Consider the following 22,339-nt stretch of genomic DNA (forward strand, 5'->3'; position numbering starts at 1 on the left):
AAAATATTTATCAGTTGGCACAATCTAGAAATGTACACACGTTTCTATAAATAATTTAAATTGAAATAAGGGGTAATTTTTTTATCATGATCGGAGATGTACATAAATTTATCTTTATTGTCTTATCCCTATTTATAAATAATGAAGCTGCACTTTTGAATACCATGCTAAATGATATCTTTATTTTTAAAAAACAACTTTAAAATTTATCCATGCATGGCACAATCGGCCTAAAATTTGCACCACGCAAGCAAAAAACCAAACAAGCATTATATTAGCCTAGTAAAAGTTGAAAAAAGTGACATTCAGATCTTTGAACTCTTTCTTTAAATGGTTGTAAAATGAAATTTTAAGGCACCTTGTAAAATAAGTAAAGTATAAGACTGATACGGTAATCTAAACTTATTTGAAATGGTATATTGTATAATTTTGACCGATTATAACGTAGACAATGATAAATCTAAAGTTTACATTCATTTTTCAATGACCTTATTCGTCTGCTAGCAAATTGTCTTCTGCTTCATGGCTGTGTTAAAACACACCACACCATTGGTTAATTTTCAATGATCCATTTGAGAGTCGGCACAAGGACAGTGTGATGGGGAGATACAGTTATATAACTATTTCCCCCTCTAGTGTTTTACTCTACTGACTCAATAAAGAACGCTGTTCTAATAATGCTTTATTTCATTAGATTTGGTTGAACAAGGTTACGGCGGTAGGGTCACTCCAGTGTTTTGGCGTAAAGGAAAAACCATTTACTACCCCTTCAATTAGATTTTTTTAGAAAGTGAGGCTATATGGTTCTCTGCCCGCAAGAAAGTACAACTTAATTTGTAAAGATTAATAAACCCAGCTTTAAGCTATTGACTTGCACTAATAAAAATAATAATATATGTTTTGAAAGTTATGGCCCATAAAAACTAAGAATGGGTACAGCTTGTGTTGGGCTTTATTAAAGACTTACATCTCCATCTATCTATACTCTATACTGGTTTATCAAATACTAGTGACTTCGCCCCAAGAGATTGCAAATGATAACTGTCGAAATCCAAAGAGTAGAAATATTAAATAAAAAATAGTTGGATTGGGGGGGGGGGGGGTCTGGTGGAAAAGGTAACCTTTCCCAGAATTAGATCATTATTCATTAGATATTCTCTGAAAATAAGAGCCCAATCGTTTTATTTGTAGGGTATTTAAAGCCTTTGTATTTGAATGGAAGGAATTTAGAAAAAAAAGTAGACTGTTTGTTTATGTAAGAAGTCTAAAGTACAATTTATTGAGTAGTTTCGCTACTATAATTATTTGATGATATATTCCTTGGTTTGAATAATAAGAAGGAGGTCCACTAAATATATTTGTTATTGTAACCAACTTTTCTGGCCTCTTTAAGTTACCTAAAAAAATCATTTGAATTAAAATTAAAGGTTTAAAAAAACAGTTGAGTATGTCTGTATTTTGTATTGTGAAAGTTCTCGCTTCCTGAAATGTTTGGTAAAGCTTTTCTCGTATTCATTCGAATCCGGTGGTTAGGAACCGTTTCTCATCCATACGAAAAAACTATGTCTAGCATCGTATTATATCCAGTTTTCTACGAATATAGAAATGTACAATCATAAGATTAAAACCAGTTTTTTTAGCCGGTGCCTCCGGCACCTCGGGGCTAAAAAATGGTTTTAACCTTATAATTGTACATTCTATATCCGCGGAAAGCTGTTTATAATACGATGCGAGAAATAACTATTCTCCACAAGCATCTTCACTAATTTGTTTAAGTTTTTTTCCATTTAAATAGTATCTTTGATTACTTGGCCCATATACAGGATTAGCTCTAAAAGGCAGAGTTTGACTCACAAACAAATGTTGGCAAATCAAAGGGTTGATTATCTGTTTAGTCAAACGTTTAGAATTTGCAATATGACCAACATGCATCTTAATTGTCTTATGCATCTGAAAGAAGATGGCAGAAAAGAAAATTTTTGTCTGCCTGCTAATAATAATCAAATAAACGTTCTTACTTAATGGATATAGAATAAACATAGATATTATGACATGGGAAAACTTGTCATTAAATTAGGTTGCTAACATGGATACCACTTATTGGGTAGTTTGTTCATCTATTAGAAAGGGGATTGGGTAAAAGGGGTGGATGGAGGGGAATCGTTATTTTAGCCATCTACAAGTTTCACTTTATTAGAGCACAAGATAATCTGGTGCAAGATCCAGGTAATTTCTTACCTCCTTTTTCCGGCCATGCATACTCAGGAACTATCTCTAGCTTGCCACCAAAACCTGTTTCTTGTCTGCTGCTGCGTGTACTGCTAGGGAAATGCAGAGAATCAGCTGATCTATGGTGCTGGGCTGTGATTTGGAGATGGTTGATTACTGTTACTTGGCCAGAACTGATTTTATTTTCATATTATCACAATTCAAATCTCTCCTTTCGCTTTTCTTTCTCTTGCTTTTCTCTTTCTCTCTCTCTTTCTTTCTCTATCTTTCACTTCCGATCTCTCTCCTTTTCTCTCTCTCTCTCTCTCTCTCTCTCTCTCTCTCTCTCTCTCTCTCTCTCTCTCTCTCTCTCTCTCTCTCTCTCTCTCTCTCTCTCTCTCTCTCTCTTTCTCTCTTTCTCTCTCTTTCTCTCTCTTTCTCCTCTTTCTCTCTCTCTCTCTCTCTCTCTCTCTCTCTCTCTCTCTCTCTCTCTCTCTCTCTTCTCTCTCTCTTCTCTCTCTTTCTCTCTCTTTCTCTCTCTTTCTCTCTCTTTCTCTCTCTCTCTCTCTCTCTCTCTCTCTCTCTCTCTCTCTCTCTCTCTCTCTCTCTCTCTCTCTCTCTCTCTCTCTCACTCACTCACTCACTCACTCACTCACTCACTCACTCACTCACTATCTCTCACTCTCTTTCTCACTCTCTCTCTCTCTCTCTCTCTCTCTCTCTCTCTCTCTCTCTCTCTCTCTCTCTCTCTCTTCTCTGTCTTTTTTTCTCTCCCTCTCTCTCTCTCTCTGTTTTATATTCAAAATCTAATTGACTTTATTGCTAACATCTAAAATCTCCTAAGGCAAAGCTTTACCCCAAATGCAAATAAATACCATTTCTTACCAAAATGTGTACATTTTCTAACCAATAATGAAGTCGGATTATTTCATATGACACTATTGGTCAAATTTAGATATTGATCATCTAGACTTTTATGTTTATTATCTCTCTAATATGATAATATTTTCCTTAGTGTATGCTTTCTTTTAGGTTGGGCTATCTGTGTCTGTTTTATGTCCTCATTACGTTCTATAAACAAAGTTCAGATTAATTTCAAATCATGGGCAATCCAAGTCCTTATCTACAAAAGTAAATTTACACCCAAAAAATAGAAAATATACATTTCTTAGGGCTCGGCAGCTTCAGTCTCAGTCATAGCCGCAAACAGCCTCAGTTTCTTTCAGACACCTAATTTAAAATAAACCACAGCCGGGCAGCTTAAGGGGTCGCTGCCGAGCCCTAAAATTTCCCAATAATTTTAATCTATACTAAACTACAAAGGTAAAATTTTTAAAGAGAGGAGTCTGATCAATTTATTTAAAAATGTTTTTATTTTATTTTTCTCAACGAAGCTACTCTAAAATTCACTTATTCTCTCCATATCGCTATCAGATGAACATTGGTGACAAGTACTTTTCTGAAAACTTTGCTGAAAATAATTTCTTCCAATGAGTATCTGGTATAGAATAAACTTATGTTACGGTGTTATGATTTTTTATGATTTATCTTAAATCTCTCTTTTTCTTTCTTTTGACAACTTTGTGTAACATCTCCGTTTGTCCATTCATGACTTTTTGTGCTTCACTACTTCGGATGCTGTAATAGTCGCTTTAACACGATTTTTAAAATTCATACAATACTTGAATTTTTAAACTGCGAATCATATTGATGTTAATGATTGTTAATGTTCCTCTGTTTGCTTGTCCAAATTTTGAGCCTTATTGATTTCATTTTCTAAAGATTTGAAATAATCATATTCTAAAAATGATTAAAAGTATTTATAAAGATTTTGTAAGCCTATATTGTTGTAAAAGTTATCTGGATTTTCTCAAATATTTTAAATAAATATTCCTAGTTCAAAGGAAAGTACTTTTAATTTATTATATACCTGGATTTTTGAGGATTTTTAAATTACAATAACAATAAGTACGGTAGGGATAAGGTGGTGGCAATTAATCTGTAAATTGTCCTGATATCCAAAGTTTTATTTAAAAAATCGGGTATAGTTCCTTTAGTGGCAACGACTTTTAAGGGGCGTTTCGTCGAATTATTACAATGGCTTTTGTTTGGTTATTTTAAGTTATATTAAGTTAGGTGATTGCCCCGCTTGGTTAGGCAATTGGCCCAACAGGGCTAGAGCTTCCCGCAGGGGCTAAACATAGGAGAAAAGCTACTGTGAAAAGATGAATAAACGCCACTTAGGAAGCGTTGCCACGAATGAGACTATACCTAAAAAAAATTATTTGTAAGCTTGAAAATATGGTTTGTTTAAAATTTTAGTGGACAAATTTTTCAACCAATACTTTTGATCTACAAAAGGGTTAGTAATTTTGCTATAATAATTAAAAATGTTTCAGGAGAATTCACCTACTCCTTCCCCCTTCTATGTGAAAATGGATTTTTTAAAAAAAAACTGTCCCTTTAAAATCTGTTTACAAAATGCTGCCACAAAAAAGGAATCAAAGTATTGATGTTAAAATTTATTTTTTTCATAAACATTCATATTTATAAAAATTAAAATTTTTCTTTAACAAAAAAGAACCCTTGGTTAATTTGGTCTTGATTCATTTTTTTTTAGCCAAAATAGTCTAAAGGGGAAGCCACTGGCGTAAATATTCCCAAAAATAGACAGATAAACAGACTTTAGAGTGGAGGATAGGGTACATTGAGCTTACACTAGTCCCCAAAGTTTTATGCTAAGGTTTCTTATTCATTGACTTAACATTTTGGGTACTTTTGTTAAATTTTTTGGATCATGGAAAGAAAACAAAGTCATTCCTTAATAAGGACAGAAGTCACCTTCCTAGGAAGGACATAAGTAGCCTTCCTTAAGTGAGAATTTGTTAGATGAAGGGCATAAATTGCCTCCCTTAACAAAGATTTTGCAAGATTGAGGACATAAGTAGCCTCCCTTTACCTCACAAAACCTAGCTTTTTGGTCCTTCACATAGCAAAATCTTGCACAAAATTGGTTTTTGGTCCATCACATAGCAAATTCTTGCAAAACATAGCAAAATCTTGCAAAACATAGCAAATTCTTGGAAAACTTAGCTATTCTGTCCTTCACATTGCAAATTCTTGCAAAACATAGCAAATTCTTGCAAAACATAGCAAATTATTAGAAAACTTAGCTTTTTAGTCCTTCACATAGCAAATTCTTGCAAAATATAGCATTTATGTCCTTTACATAGCTAAATCTTTCAAAATGCAGCTTTTCTGTCCTAAACATAGCTAAATGTTGCAAAATGTAGCATATTCTTGCTAATTAGACCACCCATTCCTGGGATCTTAAGTTTCAGACAGGAAGACCTCACTGTTTGGTTATTGAATTGACAGGATTTCAGAACAATGATATTAATTTTGATGTTTTATAACTCTGAATTTTTTCATCCATTTAAAATAGCCAGCTTTTTGTTAATAAATGTAAAACTAAAAATGCTTTAAAATTTAATGATGTAAGAATTTGTTAGACAAAGGACATGAGTCACCTCCCTTAAGTTAGATTTTGTTAGTAGAAGGACATAATAGCCTTCCTTAGACCAATTTCCAGTGACTTCTGTCCTAATTAGGAATGACTTTGTTTTCTTTCCATGATCCAATCTTTCAACCACAAAATGTAATCTACATAAGGGTTAATTTTGAGTATCATCCTTGGGGATGTACATAAATTATTGACCATTGTCTTATCTCTTTAGATCCCCGCCTTATATAATATCAAATTTTATGGATATAAATATGTTTAAAAATAAATGCATATTTAAAAACCAAACAAAGCTAATCCTATATTTTAAAGGATTTTTATATTTTAACCTTACATAAGTGTCTTTATGTAAATGTTTAGGTTTTAAACAACAAACAACATTTTTTACCAAATATACATGGTTATATAAAAATAAATCTTTTATAGTATTACTAGCGGCTTCGTCTCTGTGACCTCTAGAGGCATTTGAGGAGTGGGGAGTTGAATTCAATAACCAAAATTTTTATTTCAGTTTTAACAAAAATATTTTTTTGGGGAGAAGGGGTAATTTTTTTCTAGGGGCGAATTTCTCTTGGTAGCTTTGGGGTACCCTCCCCAGAATTAGTTAAATATTTCATAGGACCTATGATAAGCTAGTCTGTATAGGAGATCCATATCGGTTTAGCGGTTAGAGAGATCCTTCGGTACATACAGACACACATACAAACATAATTTTACTTTATTACAAGGATAGACAGTTGTTCTCGCATAAGAAAATAAAAAAATATAGAATATTAAATGTTTCTTAGGCCTGTAATTTTTCATTTGAATACTAGGGCGGGTTCATATCGGAATTAGACAAAGAGGGGATATGCAACAGATAAAATTAACCTTTAAAACATATCTGACCGAAAAAGAATTTTAAAAATTGAGTTTTAGAACGCAAACACTAAAAAATATATCTGATTACTAATTAATATGCAAAGACGACATTCAAAAAGTTTTTTGAATCAGAACTATGGCTTCATGGTGCTCCCTGGAAAGGCCTTGAGGAGCTGAATCAGGAACTTTTGTCCGTTTCAAAATATCTCGTTCCTAGCCTTAGAAATCACTAAAAAAACACATTTTTTAAAGGTTTATTGAGAATTGTCCAATTTGAAGAGGTTTTTTAAATTTTCTCAGGCTAGGAATGAGATTTTTTGAAACGGTCAAAAGTTCCTGATTCTACTCCTCAATGCCTTTCCTGGGAGCACCATGAAGCCATAGTTCTGATTCAATAAATTTTTGACTCCCATTTACAAATAGCTATACAATTGAATGTCTGGTCGTCAGCGGTTTTAAGACTTAGGATAAATTTTAAATCATCCAGAGGTGTATTATACTCATACAAATCATTTGCAGATCCCCGCTTTGGCCTCAGAAAAAAAATCGACCCACCCTATTGAATACCCGCGAAAAACTGTCTTAAATACGATAATTCAAACCTGTTATAGTAGAGGCTTCAGAGTTTGTAAGGTTAGATCTTGCAATCCATTTCTTCCACGGGGAGTCGAGGCTTCGTTTTCCAAATATTATTGATAATCTCCGCCTTCCAGCACTGAAGAAAAAATCGTTATTTTCCACAAAAGTGCCTTGATGAGCACAGAAACCCCCTCCCCCCTTATTTTGAAACAAAAAAGGGGGTGGGATAGTTTTTCAAATGTTTATAACTTTATGTTAGGTTAGGTTATATCAGGTCTTGAACAGCCCTGCAGGGTGTCATATATTTATGTTGTGATGTCATATATTTAAGTTTGCAGACCATATGTTAATTGTTACTCTTAATTGCTCTTTAATTGCTCTCAGAAAGAATAAAGAGAAAATATATTTAAGTCAGTTGATATTGAGAGTCCTAACACAGAACATTATCTGGTTTGGGTTCGAGTCTTTATTAAGACCAATACAGCTATTTACAGACATCCTACTACTTTAGATAGTTTGCACAGACAGATATTCTACCCCTTCAAAGTGCATAGTTAATTAATACATTGTATTAATTAAACAGACAGTCATCCTGTTGTTTGGTGTCCTGATATACAGACAGACATCCTGCTACTTCAGAACTATCCAGCTTTGAATAATCAGTAGTTTTGACTTATTAACATATTTAATCATTTCTAAATATAGTATCAACATATAATCTTATTTACTCAAAAACTGCATTTAATCCAATATAATAAATACTTAAAAATCTGTTTGCATTTTGAATTGAACATTAAGTCTACTCTATCATTAACTTATGTAAGTCTGTCTATATCACATTTGGCGCAGTCTTATTGTGCTACGTGTTATTTAGACCTGCTGCTGAGTTAGGGGTGGGGGAAGTGGTGTTTAATTTGAAGTCACTCACTTTTTGAGATATTTTTTTATCTCGGATTTTTCACAGTTTTGTTTTAATTTTTATATTTCTAACTTGATTTATATTTCAGGTTTCTGTGGAATTTCATTCTTTAACTCTTTTGATCTAAATTTCACGGCGGATCTAGTTCCAGTGCTCGGATATGGCTGATGGGGAAAAAGGAGAGCGGGGTAAAACTGAAGGCAAGCGTGGACGGCCGCCTAAACGTCCTCGGGAGAATGACAGTCAGGATGATGATGGAACTCCCGAACATTGGGAGGAGGAGGATGCTGCGGCTGAGGATGCTGGTGCAGGTGCCAATGCGAATGTGGAGTTGGCGTTGGGCGAGGTGGAGAATGACGTTGTGCCTGAAAGCATAAAAAAATATGTTAGGGCAATGTTGCAGGAGCATACGACTGTCAAAGATCAGGTGGATAAGTTAACGGCGGCGAATAAACGGCTGGAGAATAAGGTGAAAGAGTTTAAGAACTCTGATGAGCATAAGAAGTTAGGTTATGATGTTGATTTGGCTACTATTAAGAAAAAGGTGGCGCAATTGCCAGTGGATGGGGATATTAGCGGTTTTTTGTATGAAACAAGTATGGGGGCTAGTGTATCTGCAGTCAAGGCGACGGGGGATGATTCGTTTAATACATCTTTCATTAATCGTTTGAGTGTGGAGGCTAAATTGGATTCTACAAATTTTGAGGCTAAAAGAGGGAAAAGTGCTCCTGGACATTTGAAGTTTTCGCAGATTGAGTTTTTAGGTCCTGTTGGGAATGGAAATTGGATGAATGTTCGTGAGAGTTGTCTGACCGAATATGAAAATCAATTGTTGGATATATTTCCTTTAATTGAGGAAAGGGCTGAAGTGCTTAAGGCCTATAAAAAGGTGGTCGGCGGTAGTGTAAGCCAACAGACTGTAGAGGAGCAGTTTAAGGAGTTTTGTCTTGTAAGAGGAGTCAAGTGGGACAGTGATTTTGTGCGGGATGCTCCATTTTGGGATGGAAACATTGATTTTGAGGATTATTTCTTATCCTTATGGAGGGTTGCTAGGTTCGCAAAGTTGGAGGATCCTATGCTTTTCAAGGACATCCTGTACAATAGGATTTTTGAGTGCAAAGGGAAGAAGATGGGGAGGTTGATTACGCCGGAGGCTAATGCTTCCTTAAGTGCTTTAGGTTATTACCTGTTGATAAGAAGGTTGGTGATACCCTTTGCTGATACAGAGTCGGCTACCGAATTCTTTTACGCCCTGAAACAAAAGAGTGGTCAGAATGTGGATGTGTTTTTCAATGCTAAATTGCGTCTGTTTAGGCTTATGCATCCTGGTCAAATTTCTAGACAATCTTGGCGTGATTTCTATAATAATGTGGCTAAGAATTTGCTGTTTTCTGATTTAGCTAGAGATATGGCTAATTTCATTGAATCTATGCATTACCTGGAAGATTACAGTGCTTTCTTGACTTATTTGATTCGCAGAGGTCAGCATTATGTAAGCTGGGCTCGTTCTGGACACGTATCACCTGAAAATGTAACGTCCTGTTATTCTCAGGCTATGGAAGGGTTGAGGCTAGAGGATTCCAGGGAGGTGAAAGCTAGGCCTGTAATCAGTGAAGTGCATGTATCTGATATGGAGGGCAGGACTGAGATTGGCGATAATAATGCGTGGATTGAAGGGGATGATGATATTCCTTGGGATCAGGTTGAGAACGTGATTGGGGCTCTGAATTCGAAGGCTAAAACTATGATTTGTTGGTATTGTGGGAAAAAAGGTCATGTAGTGGCTAGTTGCTGGCAGAAGAGAGATGGCAAGCCGCCAGCTCCTGATTCTCGCATAGGAAAGACCAAAGCTAAGTTTTTCTCTGCCGGTAGCGAAAAGAAAGAGGGTCCTGGAGTGCCTAATAATAGGGTAATACCTGAGCAGTTTCTGAAGAAGACAGTCAATCAGGTGGGGCCTGTTGTGGATAGGTGGGGCAATCAGGTGGGGCCTGTTGTGGATTCTGAAAAGAGCAGAGATGAGAAACAGTATGAGGCTATGATTGCTGACATAGCCAGAAACAATTTCCAGCAATATCCTATGTAATGGATATGATTGATTTGATGTATAAATCTCATTCTAGGATGAAATTTATAGATCGTTCTTTTATTCATATTCATTATATAGGCTATAGTACTGTAAATTGTTAATTTTGCTGTTTTGTATTTACATTATTGCTTTCAACTTTATAAAGCATTACTGTCTTGTTTATTCGTCAGTCAAGGTGTGATCGTGTTAATGAAAACATTATATATATATATTTATATATATATATATATATCTCCTATATATTATTTTTTGATAAGTACCTATGCAAGGTTGAATACTTCGAGAGGTACTTACCTGTATAAAAAAACTTGGAGTGTAGCTGTGTGATGCTGGTAGTTTGGGAGATGTACAGGATTTCATAAATTGAACAGTATGTTGGCGGCTGGTGACAGATGAGGGGCTGACTGCTGTGTAGTGGAATGATGTATATCTAAAATATATGGATATATTAATTATAATGACTAGTGTTTTCAAGAGATTGTGAAGTTTTTGAAGATAACGAAAATGCCTATTTGTGCGGATTTAGAATTTCTTGTGCCTGGGGCTGATATTCCGGTGAAGGAGTTAGGAATTATTGATACAGGAAATAATTTTAATTCTTTGATATCTAGAGAAATTCTTGATAAACATGGAATTGAGTTTTGTCCTGCTAAATTATCAGCATATTCAGTAGATTTAAAGAAAGTTAATATTATTGGATATGTTGAGTTGAAATTTAGATTTGCTGGAACTCAAGCTGTGTTTACGGAGATATTTTATGTACCTGAGGTGACGAGTAGGTTGGTAAATCTTGGATCTGATTTCCTGAAAAAGAATAAAATTAATATTTGTTTGGATGAAGATAAGTTTGAATTTTGTGGGGAATCTGTTCCTATTAATTCCTGTTTACAGAAACAGGTGGTGGCAGAGATACAGAAAATTCCTATTTTGTCCGGACGAATGAATTCTGAAATTCCATCTAAACCTACCTTGCCAGGGATAAAGGAGGGGGGTGGGTTTGGAGAGTTATATTCAACGAAGTATAATGTGAAGTTGCTGGATAAAACTATTTTTTATCCTGGAGGATCTACCGCTGTGGTGCATGTGACTGGATTAAAGAATGATGGGCTTTGGTACGTGTCCCCTAATTCTTCTAAGATGACAAGTGGCAATGGGATTATGATTATTGAGGGGGTTGTAATTTTCAGACAGCCTTTGGCCGAAGGGGGTTTCGTCGAGAGGCCTGTAGTGCCTCTTTCTTTATACAATGATATATTTGATTCAGCTCATGGTGGATATGGTTCTGGACATAGAGGTGTGCAGGAGACAATACGTAAGATAAATGAGAGATTTTTTATGCCTGGCGTGAACAAGTTTGTGGAATCGAGAATACGAAGTTGTATTACATGTTTGAAAAAGGCTGGAAGTAATCCTAAACATGTTTCACCTATAACTCATTCTGTTCAAAGTAGTGAAGTTTTTGCTAATATGTCCGTAGATCTGGTTGGACCTTGGACTCCATGTTATCATCAGGGACAGACGGTTAAATTTGTCTTAATCATGGTTTGTCTATTTTCTAGATATGTTTTTACATGTCCGTTGGTTGATGCTAAAACTGAAACAACTGTAAAGGCTATATTGGAAAATTTTGTACCTACCTATGGTTTATTTAGAGCTTTGAGATCGGATAGAGGTACAAATTTTACAAGCAATGTGTTTAAAGGCGTGATGAAAGGATTGGGGGTGGATACTGTCCTAATTCCCCCCAGGAATCCAAATTCGAATCCTGTAGAGAGGCAAAATCAAAGTTTGTATGCTGCTTTGAAAGTAGATGAAAATCATGGAACAAAGGACTGGGCTAAAAAATTACCTTTGGCTACGTTGGTGATTAACTGTTCCAAGAGTACTAGAACTGGATATTCTCCATTTTTTCTGGTTTTTGGTCGGCAGCCACGTATTCCTCTCGATTTTCTATCACCAGTCCCGTCTGTTGAATCTTCATCCTCGCGGTCGTATTTGGAATTTCTGAAAAATATGGAGGATGTAATTAAGAGAATTTCTACAAAATCCAAGTTATATTTAGAGGTTCAAAATAAACACAGAGTACAGAGGGAAGCATTAAGAGTTACAGATGTTTGTTATGCTTTCTTTAATATTGTAAAAACTGACGTGTCCAAGAAATTACAGTCTTTCTATGGGGGGCCTTTTATTGTAGTTAAGAAATTTTCGGATGCATTGTATGAGTTGGCACCTTTTGGGAATAATCCCATCAAGAAAAATCAGGTTGTAGCTAGGGATAAAATTCGAAAAATTCATGCTCGAACGGAAGTTCTAGGGGAGGAGGTTAATTTTAACGTTTTTCCTTTACCTGAAATTTGTCCGTCCGATGAGATATTTTTGGAGGTTGACAATATGCCTGTAGAGAAAGAAACTGTAGAGGAGAGAGAGAGTGAAGATGTTGTGTATTTGTCATCTGAAAATGATGGTTTTGAGTTGGCAGAGGAAAGACAGAGTGACGTGATTCAGGAGAAGGAGAGTGAGGTTGAGGTTGATAATGACAGAGTTTCAGAGAATGAGAATAGAGAAATTATACCTGTAGGTGAAGGAGTAGAGGTGGGAGTGACAGATGAATCTGTGGTGCCTGCTCCTGTAGCTGAGGGTAATTTTGACGAGGTTGAGCTTCCATCGGAACAATCGTTTTTGACTACGGCGCCGCCACAATCTTCACCTGAAAAATTAGTTACAATTAAGAAAAGTGGATCACGGGTGGCGAAATATTTATGGAACACTGGGAGGAGGTTAAGATCTCAGGTAGGGGGTCCTGTGGTACATGTTCAGATAGGAACTCGAGGACGGAGAAAGTAGGGAAAGGAGAGCTGATAATAATGACAGAGTTTCAGAGAATGAGAATAGAGAAATTATACCTGTAGGTGAAGGAGTAGAGGTGGGAGTGACAGATGAATCTGTGGTGCCTGCTCCTGTAGCTGAGGGTAATTTTGACGAGGTTGAGCTTCCATCGGAACAATCGTTTTTGACTACGGCGCCGCCACAATCTTCACCTGAAAAATTAGTTACAATTAAGAAAAGTGGATCACGGGTGGCGAAATATTTATGGAACACTGGGAGGAGGTTAAGATCTCAGGTAGGGGGTCCTGTGGTACATGTTCAGATAGGAACTCGAGGACGGAGAAAGTAGGGAAAGGAGAGCTGATAATAATTATTTTTGAGAAAAAAATATTATTAAAATACATATAAATATTTTAAAAAAATATATTATAATAAGAGTTCATGAATTGTTATTTGATTATTTTAATAACAAATATGTGCTGACAAAGCTAGTAGGTAGAAAGTTGCCCTGCAATGAAAGGCTAAATCAGTTGATATTTGCGGGTGAATTGGTGAACAGTTATCAGCTAATAATGTCTGGTCATAATAATAAATTTAAATCAGGTAAATATTTTTTAATTTGGGGATTGTGTTTGTTACCTTGTGGTGCTGATGTGATATCTGTGCAAGTAAAGGAGTGTGTTGGCGACGGTCCTGAGTTGAGGGCTTCAGAATGTACAGTATTTGGTCAGCATGAGTTTAATGGAACAGTCAGCGGTCATCTGTTAAAAAAAGTTGGAGTGAGATTTTTGCCCGCGGTACAATGTCACGTCGACAGAACGGTTCACACCTGGTATTGCGGCAAATATAGCCATCTACATTTAGGGGCACCAGCTGTTGTTAGTAGTGATGAGTTAATTTCTAGTGAAGATTGTAAAAGGATGGAGGAACAGAGGGTGTTAGACATAGATGGACGACGGTTGCCTGTAGCTTTTTATGACCGGTCACTGACTTATTTCATAAATGGTAGCATCCTGTATGATGATATGATGACGTATGGGATTGACCCTCAGTGCAGAGGAGATGGTATTTATTTAAATAATACCTTTGTGCCTAATACTTTTCAAGAAGTTCAGATTACAAGTTATTTGAAGAATATACAAATTTCAATGTTACCTGATAACAGTTGTTTTCTTGAGGACCAGTTCATTGGGGCACACTGTCTGGAGTCTGATCTGCGGCTTGGGCTTGATCGAGTGATAGTTCACAATAGATCACAGGAAGATAGACGTTATTTTAGTTATTTTCGGACTGTTGAAATTGTAAATTTAACTTTGTTTACATTTTCTAATATGGCGGATGATGCTAATAATCAGGGTGGCCAAAGTTGGTTGGCGATTTCTCCACAGTTTTCGTTGGGATTAAAACTGGGGAAAAAAGTGGAGTTTTTTGACTTTCTGACTGATTTGCATTATTTTCATACCAACGTTCCTGATGTAGTTTTGTGGATTACAACTGCTAAAAAGAATTTCTTTCCTTGGATGCGAAAAAAAGAGGAGGATGGTGCTTTATTATTACAGTTAACTTCTTCCTATCATCAAGTGGAAAGGATTTTGCAGGCAGAACAGGGGTGTTGGGAGAATAATTTGTTTCATTCCAACATCAAGCAAGTCGGAAATTTGTTGGTACAACATCTGGGGGAGATGGAGCTTGTGTCTGTATGTAAAAAAAGATGGTTGAATGTGACTATAGGAGCAGATTTGCCGTGTTATCTTGGTCATTTTTCTCTGTTTATGGATGATAGAATTGTTGCTGTAGAACCATTCACAAGATTAGTTAAAAATGTTTCCTTGTTAATGGTTGTCGAGTGTAGGAAAAATCCAGTATTTGTGAGAGTTAAACCTGGATTATATCTAGGCAATAAGGGGGCAGGAATGCAGTTGGTTCAGATTAAACGGTTGGAGGATAGTTGGTTGAAGGTACCATTGAATTTTGAGCATCTGCTGGATAAGGGAGAGAAAGGACAGGTGTTGGAGTCTGTGGAAGAGGCTAAACTTTCGGAATTGGCTGCTAATTCAAATGCGTTTGTTGTAGAGGTGACAGAAGATTGGTTTGTACATTTGTATAATTCCTCAATTGATTGGTTGACTAATAGTTGGCAGCATTTTGTTATGGCGGTGATGGGTGCTGCTGGGGTGGTTATTGGATTGCTGTGTGTTGGCTGTCTAGGCAGACTGTGTAATTGCGTCAAATTTTCGCGTTATCGGGAAAACAGTAATTAAAATTTGGCATCCCTGATAAATATAATTTATGTAAAGTATTTCGTTTTGAATGTCGTCTTATATATGAAAAATGTTAAAATATTAAAATATTAAAATGTTAATATTTAATTATTGATTATTATCAGGAAATGGAGATGGAAACGAAAGGCGGTATCAGCGGCCGTCTGGTCGGCGGGAGGAGCGTGAACCGTCTGTTGAGATGTTGGAAGCTGGCAGATCTAATCGGCGGCATGTTGTGTATAGAAGAGATGACAGGAGGCAGTATGATGTAGAATCCCCCAGGTATGAGCCTGGATATGATGATGAGGACGATGTTGGCAACGTGAGTCTTGAAGTTGAGCTTGATTCCAGGGATCGTCTGCCCAGTGACCAGAGTGGTTCGGAGATAGACAGTTGGACTGAGCCTACTACGGACAAGCCTGAAAAGGTGGCAGATACTGGTTCTGGTGATGGACGGCGCAGATTTGGTAAGTTTGTGCCAAATCAGGCTGCTGGGTCAGTCAGGTCTAAGGGAGCCAGCAAGGCTTATGATGATGCTGGGGAAGGTACTTCCAGAAGGGGAGCCAGCAATGCTTATAATGATGCTGGGGAAGGTACTTCCAGAAGGGGCGTGGTCAAGCGGCCTGCTGGGACAAATTCTCTTGGGCCTAAACAAAAGAGGGAGTTACCAGATTTACGTGCTGAGGTTGAGAGAAATAAGGCTGAGCGCAAGAATGATAAACGTGGCTTGGCGCCGCTCAGTGATGAAGATATAGGTAAAATCAGTAATTCTGTTGCTGTGACTCTAAAGCCTATGATTGAGGAAAAAATTCGTGAAGCTGTAAGAGAATCAGTCAAAAGTTTGAACACTGCACAGAAACTTTGGCAGACGGACAGTCATAATCGGATTAAAGATATGTTGGCCTCGCATAAGAGGGATCTAATGGACTGTATAAGGAAGGTAGATACAGAGATGCAGCAAATGGTGGCTACTACTGCACAGCAAAAGACTTCTTATATGGTACAAAGTGTACAGACAGCAATGACTGATAATTGGGAAAGTAGTTCAGCCAAGTTGGGACAGCAGGTGAGCCAACAAGTGGAAAGTGTTTTGGCAGGACAGGGAACTAAGGTTCAAGAGGCTATTTCTGAGATGGCGAAAAAAGAGGCTGAAGTGCAAAGGCACCTGTCCAATATTTTTAGTGAGCTTAGCGAGATCCGGCGCAGAATAAACAATGACTTACCGGCGGCGTCATATTGGCAGTTGCAGCAGGCTGGAACTTCTGACGGTACTGGGGCTAGCAACGGAGTGATGATGGTCTCGGGAGGTGTTCAGGTCACTGGTGGCGTTGAGATGGAGGTGGCAATGTCGGCAGATGGGCCAGCAGTTGCTGCAGAGGTGGCTGTTGCGAATGATACCGCCTCAGCGGTAAATGATGCTGTGATGGTGGCTGTAGGAGGGCCTGTAACTGCTGCAGCGAGTAATGCTGTCATAGCGGCAACAGTGGGCGTTTCGGCTGAGGTTGGTGGAGGGGCGCTGAACACTCCTCCTCCAGTGGGTGAAGGAGAGGAAGGACTGGAGGCCGGGGTTAATTTCGATGTAGGTTCACCCAGTGAAGACATTGATCCTAGTTTATTGGATCAACCTGATGGATGGTGAAACCATGCTTAGCTGGATGGTTTCAGAAGGGGGTAAATGTCATATATTTATGTTGTGATGTCATATATTTAAGTTTGCAGACCATATGTTAATTGTTACTCTTAATTGCTCTTTAATTGCTCTCAGAAAGAATAAAGAGAAAATATATTTAAGTCAGTTGATATTGAGAGTCCTAACACAGAACATTATCTGGTTTGGGTTCGAGTCTTTATTAAGACCAATACAGCTATTTACAGACATCCTACTACTTTAGATAGTTTGCACAGACAGATATTCTACCCCTTCAAAGTGCATAGTTAATTAATACATTGTATTAATTAAACAGACAGTCATCCTGTTGTTTGGTGTCCTGATATACAGACAGACATCCTGCTACTTCAGAACTATCCAGCTTTGAATAATCAGTAGTTTTGACTTATTAACATATTTAATCATTTCTAAATATAGTATCAACATATAATCTTATTTACTCAAAAACTGCATTTAATCCAATATAATAAATACTTAAAAATCTGTTTGCATTTTGAATTGAACATTAAGTCTACTCTATCATTAACTTATGTAAGTCTGTCTATATCACAAGGGTTAGAGCACCGCAGGCATATTATTTTTAATTTATCTCAAAATCAGTGCTTGACAGGCATTTTGAGGGAAAGCCCCAAAAATTCAATTGTTTTTTGGCTATGTATCTTTTCTCTCTAAATGCTCCTCTACTCTATTGTATGTCTTTTTTGTCTGTTATTTAAATGTTTGGGTATAGTCCTTTCCACGACATCCCTCCATAAGGGGCGATTCTTCGTATTTTTCAAAGTAGCTTTTCTCCTATTTCTAGCCCCTGCGGGGCCAATTACCTAACCCTGTGGGGCAATCACCTAACACAATATAACCTAACCTAACCTAAAATAACCTATAAAAAGCCATTTTAAAATACGAAGAATCGCCCCTTATGGAGGGATGTCGTGGAAAGGACTATACCCAAATGTTTATCTTTATGTTTTCTATATGTGTATCAATGACAATGTGTTCATCTATATGTTATATATATAAATTATCTATCTATTTATGTACCTGGTACTGGAGGAATGTTTTCTATCAGTCACTTGAATATCTTCATTCTCCAAATCTCCACTGTTAATTCAATTCAAATTATTTTTTAAAATGGGTAGATAATGATAAAGGGTATAATTATTTTAGACAACTGCAAACATCACTTTTTCAAAGTAAATGAAAATCTGATGCAACATCCATATTACAATATATCGATTAATTTCAGAAAAGCTTTTTGTCCCTTCAAACTTAATGCATGTTTTATAAAACTTAGCTGTGTTGAGATGACATCAATTTATCCTATTATGTACCAATGCTGGGATTGCCATAAATTGTAAATCGATTGTTTGATTATCGACCACATTTATGGCACACGGAAAAATTATGAGGAAATAAGTTACTTAAAGGTATGGGGGACCGAAAAGAAATTGTAAGTAATCGTTTATAAGAATTGACAGCCTGTTGCAGAGCGAAATGTGAGTGAATGGATACAAAAAGTTGAATTCATATTTACAAAGTAATAATTGCTAGGGATTAATAATTAGTATTCAGATTTACAAAGTAATGATTATTATGATATTAATTTCAATTATATTTACAAAGTAATAATTGCTAGAGATAGTAATAATCAGTATTCACATTTACAAAGTAATAATAGTTAATTAGAATTTATATTTAAAAAGTAATAGTCATTAGAGATCAATTAGATAATAAAAAGATAATTATAAATTAAAATTACAATTACAAAGTAATTTACAATTAATGTTATTTAATATAAATTATAATAATAAAATGATAATTAGTAAGTAATAATAATAAGTAATATGAGTAATTATTGATTGATTTGTAATAGGTTAGGTATGATAATTATTAATTATAATACTTAAACTGATGAATAATAATGATGAGATAATTATTATTATTATGTGTAATTATTGATGGTTTTTAATGGGTAAGATATTATAATTGTGAATTATAGTATTATAATTAATAATTGACAACAAGATGATAATAATTAATATGAGTAATTATTGATTGATTTGTAAAGGGTAAGACAATATAATTGATAATTATAGTATTAGTAATAAAATAATTATAATTATTATGTGTAATTATGAATTGATAATGATAATTGGTAAGAAAATATAATAGTGAATTATAGTATTTAATCAATAAGTAATTATAAGATAATTAAAGTTATTATGTGTGATAATTGATTGGTTTGTTATTTTTAAATAGGTTAGATAATATATTTGATATTTATAATATTATAATTAATAATAAATAATTATAATCAAAATGTGTTACTATTAATTGATATGAAATAGGTTAGAAAGCATAATTGATAATTATAAGTAATATGTGTTATTATTGATTGATTTGTTTGGTATTGGATAGATGATTTTATTGATAATTATGCGTAATATGTGTAATTATTGATTGATTTGTAATAATTATTGATACTTTTAATCAACATGTGCAATTATTGATTGATTGAAATAGGTAAGATAATAATATTGATAATTGTAATTACTATGTGTAATTATTGAATGATTGTGAGAGGTTACATAATATAACTGATAATTATTATATTATAATTCATAAGTAATAGTAAGATAATTGTAATTAATATGAGTAAAAACTGATTTATAGTAGGATGTATAACATAATTAATAAGTAATAATATGATAATGATAATTAGCATGAGTAATTATGAATTTATTTGCAGTAGGTTAGATGATATAATTGTTGTAGTGTTTATAATAAGATAATTATAAGATAAGTACAATAATAAGATAAAGATAATTGATATGAATAAAATAGTAAAGATAATTATAATTATTATGTGAAATTATTGAATTAGTTGTTATAGGGAAAATAATATAATTATAAAATTATGATTAATAATAAGATAACAATATTCACTTTAAATAATTATTGATTGATATGTAATAGGTTAGATGTCATAATTCATAATTATTATAGTATAATTAGTAGGAGGTTAAATAATTATAAGTGTGTAGTTTATAGAATTGTTTGAGATTTAATGTAATAAGATTATTTGATTCATAAGTAATAGGTTAGATATTATAATAGATAATCATAATTTTGTTAATACATATAATAATAATTATTTAATGTAATTAATTATTATTACATGATAATTTAGAAGATAATGGTAATAATAAGTGTTTATTTTAGAGTTTTAGGTGGTGGTAGATTACTTATTGGTTAGATAATTCAATTAATAACTGTAGTAATAATACCTAGTCATTGAGAGATAGAGATAGAATGTATCAAAATTGAAGTTACCTCTGATCCTAGATACCCCCCTGCAAGAAACAAGTTTGGATGAAATAATTTTTTTGGAGCCTTTGGCTTAAAAAATTATTTCATCCAAACTTGTTTCTTGCGGGGGGTAAATACATTTCGGGTGTGGTGTTATAATAGTAGTTGTTATATTTAGAGAGGGAATGCACTAAAAACTGAAGTCACCTCTGATCCTAAATACCCCCCTGCAAGAAACAAGTTTGGATGAAATAATTTTTTTGGAGCCTTCGGCTTAAAAAATTATTTCATCCAAACTTGTTTCTTGGGGGGGGTAAATACATTTCGGGGGGTGGTGTATTAATAACAGTAGTTGTTATTTTTTTTAAATGTCAACTGGAACAAAACCGGTTAGATGTACAAAAAAAATTACTTCACATGAAATGTTGCAAATTAAATTTGCAAAAGAAAAGTATTTCAGAGTCATTTTGATTGAAGGACTCCTTTGCCTCCTAAATGGCAAATAAAACCTCGCGAACAGCAAAATCGCCGAAAATCGCGATTTCGGCGGCAATTAACGGCCAAACGGTCCGCCGGAGGTGAATGATGCATAAGTAAAGAAATGTCCGCCTTGAAAAGTTCTACAATATTGAAGAAAAGGTCAATGTCGCTAAAACGAGTCCGTCACCCTCTTAAGGGGCAAAAACCGAGATTTTTCGAAAAATCGTCAAAAATCGCGCCTTCGGCGGCGCGTAACGGCCAAACGGTCCGCCCGAGGCGGTTAATGCATAAGTAAAGAAATGTCCGCCTCAAAAAGTTAAAAAAACTTGCTTTTGTATGTCAATCCTGAAAAACGACTCTTTGGGCAAGTTTTGGCCGAAAAACCGAAAATCGCTACGTTTAACGGTTGATAACGGTCAAAACGGTCATAGGCGGGTCCAAATTTTTTTTCAGTTTCTAACACATCTCAATGGACTTGTTTTATAGGCCTGATGTTCAGACCCCTCTAAAATGACTCTTTCCTGTCCAAAATGGACCCAACAGGTTTTTGTGAAAAACACCAAATTGCAAAACTTTGGGGGCCCATATCCCCCCCTTCGGGGGGGATGGGGGTCTTTGAAACAAAAGTTTCCGAATTCCACGACGGTGATCTGGTGACCCGCGAAAACCATTCGTCTCTATCTGTCACGGTCTTGGCGGTATTAACGTTTGAAAATTGAAGGTTTTGAAAAATGGCTATTTTTTCACATGAGTATGAATTTGATGGAAATGGACATTGTTAACTTTTTAGGTGTTTTTTGGGCGCTTACGCGCCCGCCACGCGCGGACCGTTGGTCCGATCGGGCCAAACTTTTTTTTGCCATCTGCGTATGGTAAATACGCATCTTTTGACACTGGTCTCATCCCCCTGGCCCACCCCCTTCCCCCTCAAAACTGACGGGCAATGTCGCCAACTCCCCCCGATTTCCGGTACTAGAACTTTTCCTCATGATCAGGGTATTGGAAAAATTGAAAATTTTTACATATAATTAAAATTATATGTAAATTTCCTTAATTTTTCCTGGGTGTACCAATGCTGGGATCGCCATAAATTGTAAATCGATTTTTCTGTTATCGACCACATTTATGGCACACGGAAAAATTATGAGGAAATAAGTTACTTTACCTAAGTGGGACCGCATAAATATAGCATATGTAAACAAGGCAATTTGTGGGTGTAATGTTAAAAATAAAAATGTTATATTTACAAAGTAATAATCGCTAGGGATTAATATTTAGCATTCAGATTTACAAAGTAATAATTGCTAGGGATTAATAATTAGCATTTAGATTTACAAAGTAATAATTGCTAGGGATAATAATAATTAGTATTCAGGGTAACAGTAATAATAGTTTAAGGTTAATTATATTTTATAATCTATATTTACAAAGTAATAATTGTTAAAAGTTAATTATAATTAATTTGTACAAGGTAATAATCGCTAGCAATTAATAAGAATTCATAGCAACAAATGCAATGCAATAATAATTAGTCATTGATATAATATAATTAGTATTGAAATAATTATAATTATAATTATTATAATAGATAATTGACATATTATAATATGAAAGATAACTA

The 22,339-nt window shown here is 35.2% G+C and overlaps 1 long non-coding RNA gene across 1 annotated transcript; it reads right to left on the bottom strand.

Annotated features, from left to right (window-relative positions):
• Positions 1-3,218: 3,218 nt before the first annotated feature.
• LOC145328654 (uncharacterized) lies at positions 3,219-18,033 on the bottom strand. Its single transcript, XR_013882533.1, has 3 exons — positions 17,971-18,033; positions 7,195-7,307; positions 3,219-3,279 (listed from the first exon to the last, which is right to left on the bottom strand). It is a non-coding gene; the product is annotated as an uncharacterized LOC145328654 (long non-coding RNA).
• Positions 18,034-22,339: the final 4,306 nt, after the last annotated feature.

The sequence above is a fragment of the Acartia tonsa genome, chromosome 9 (genome assembly GCF_053477335.1).
Source record: "Acartia tonsa isolate MP-2025a chromosome 9, ASM5347733v1, whole genome shotgun sequence".
NCBI lineage: Eukaryota > Metazoa > Arthropoda > Copepoda > Calanoida > Acartiidae > Acartia > Acartia tonsa.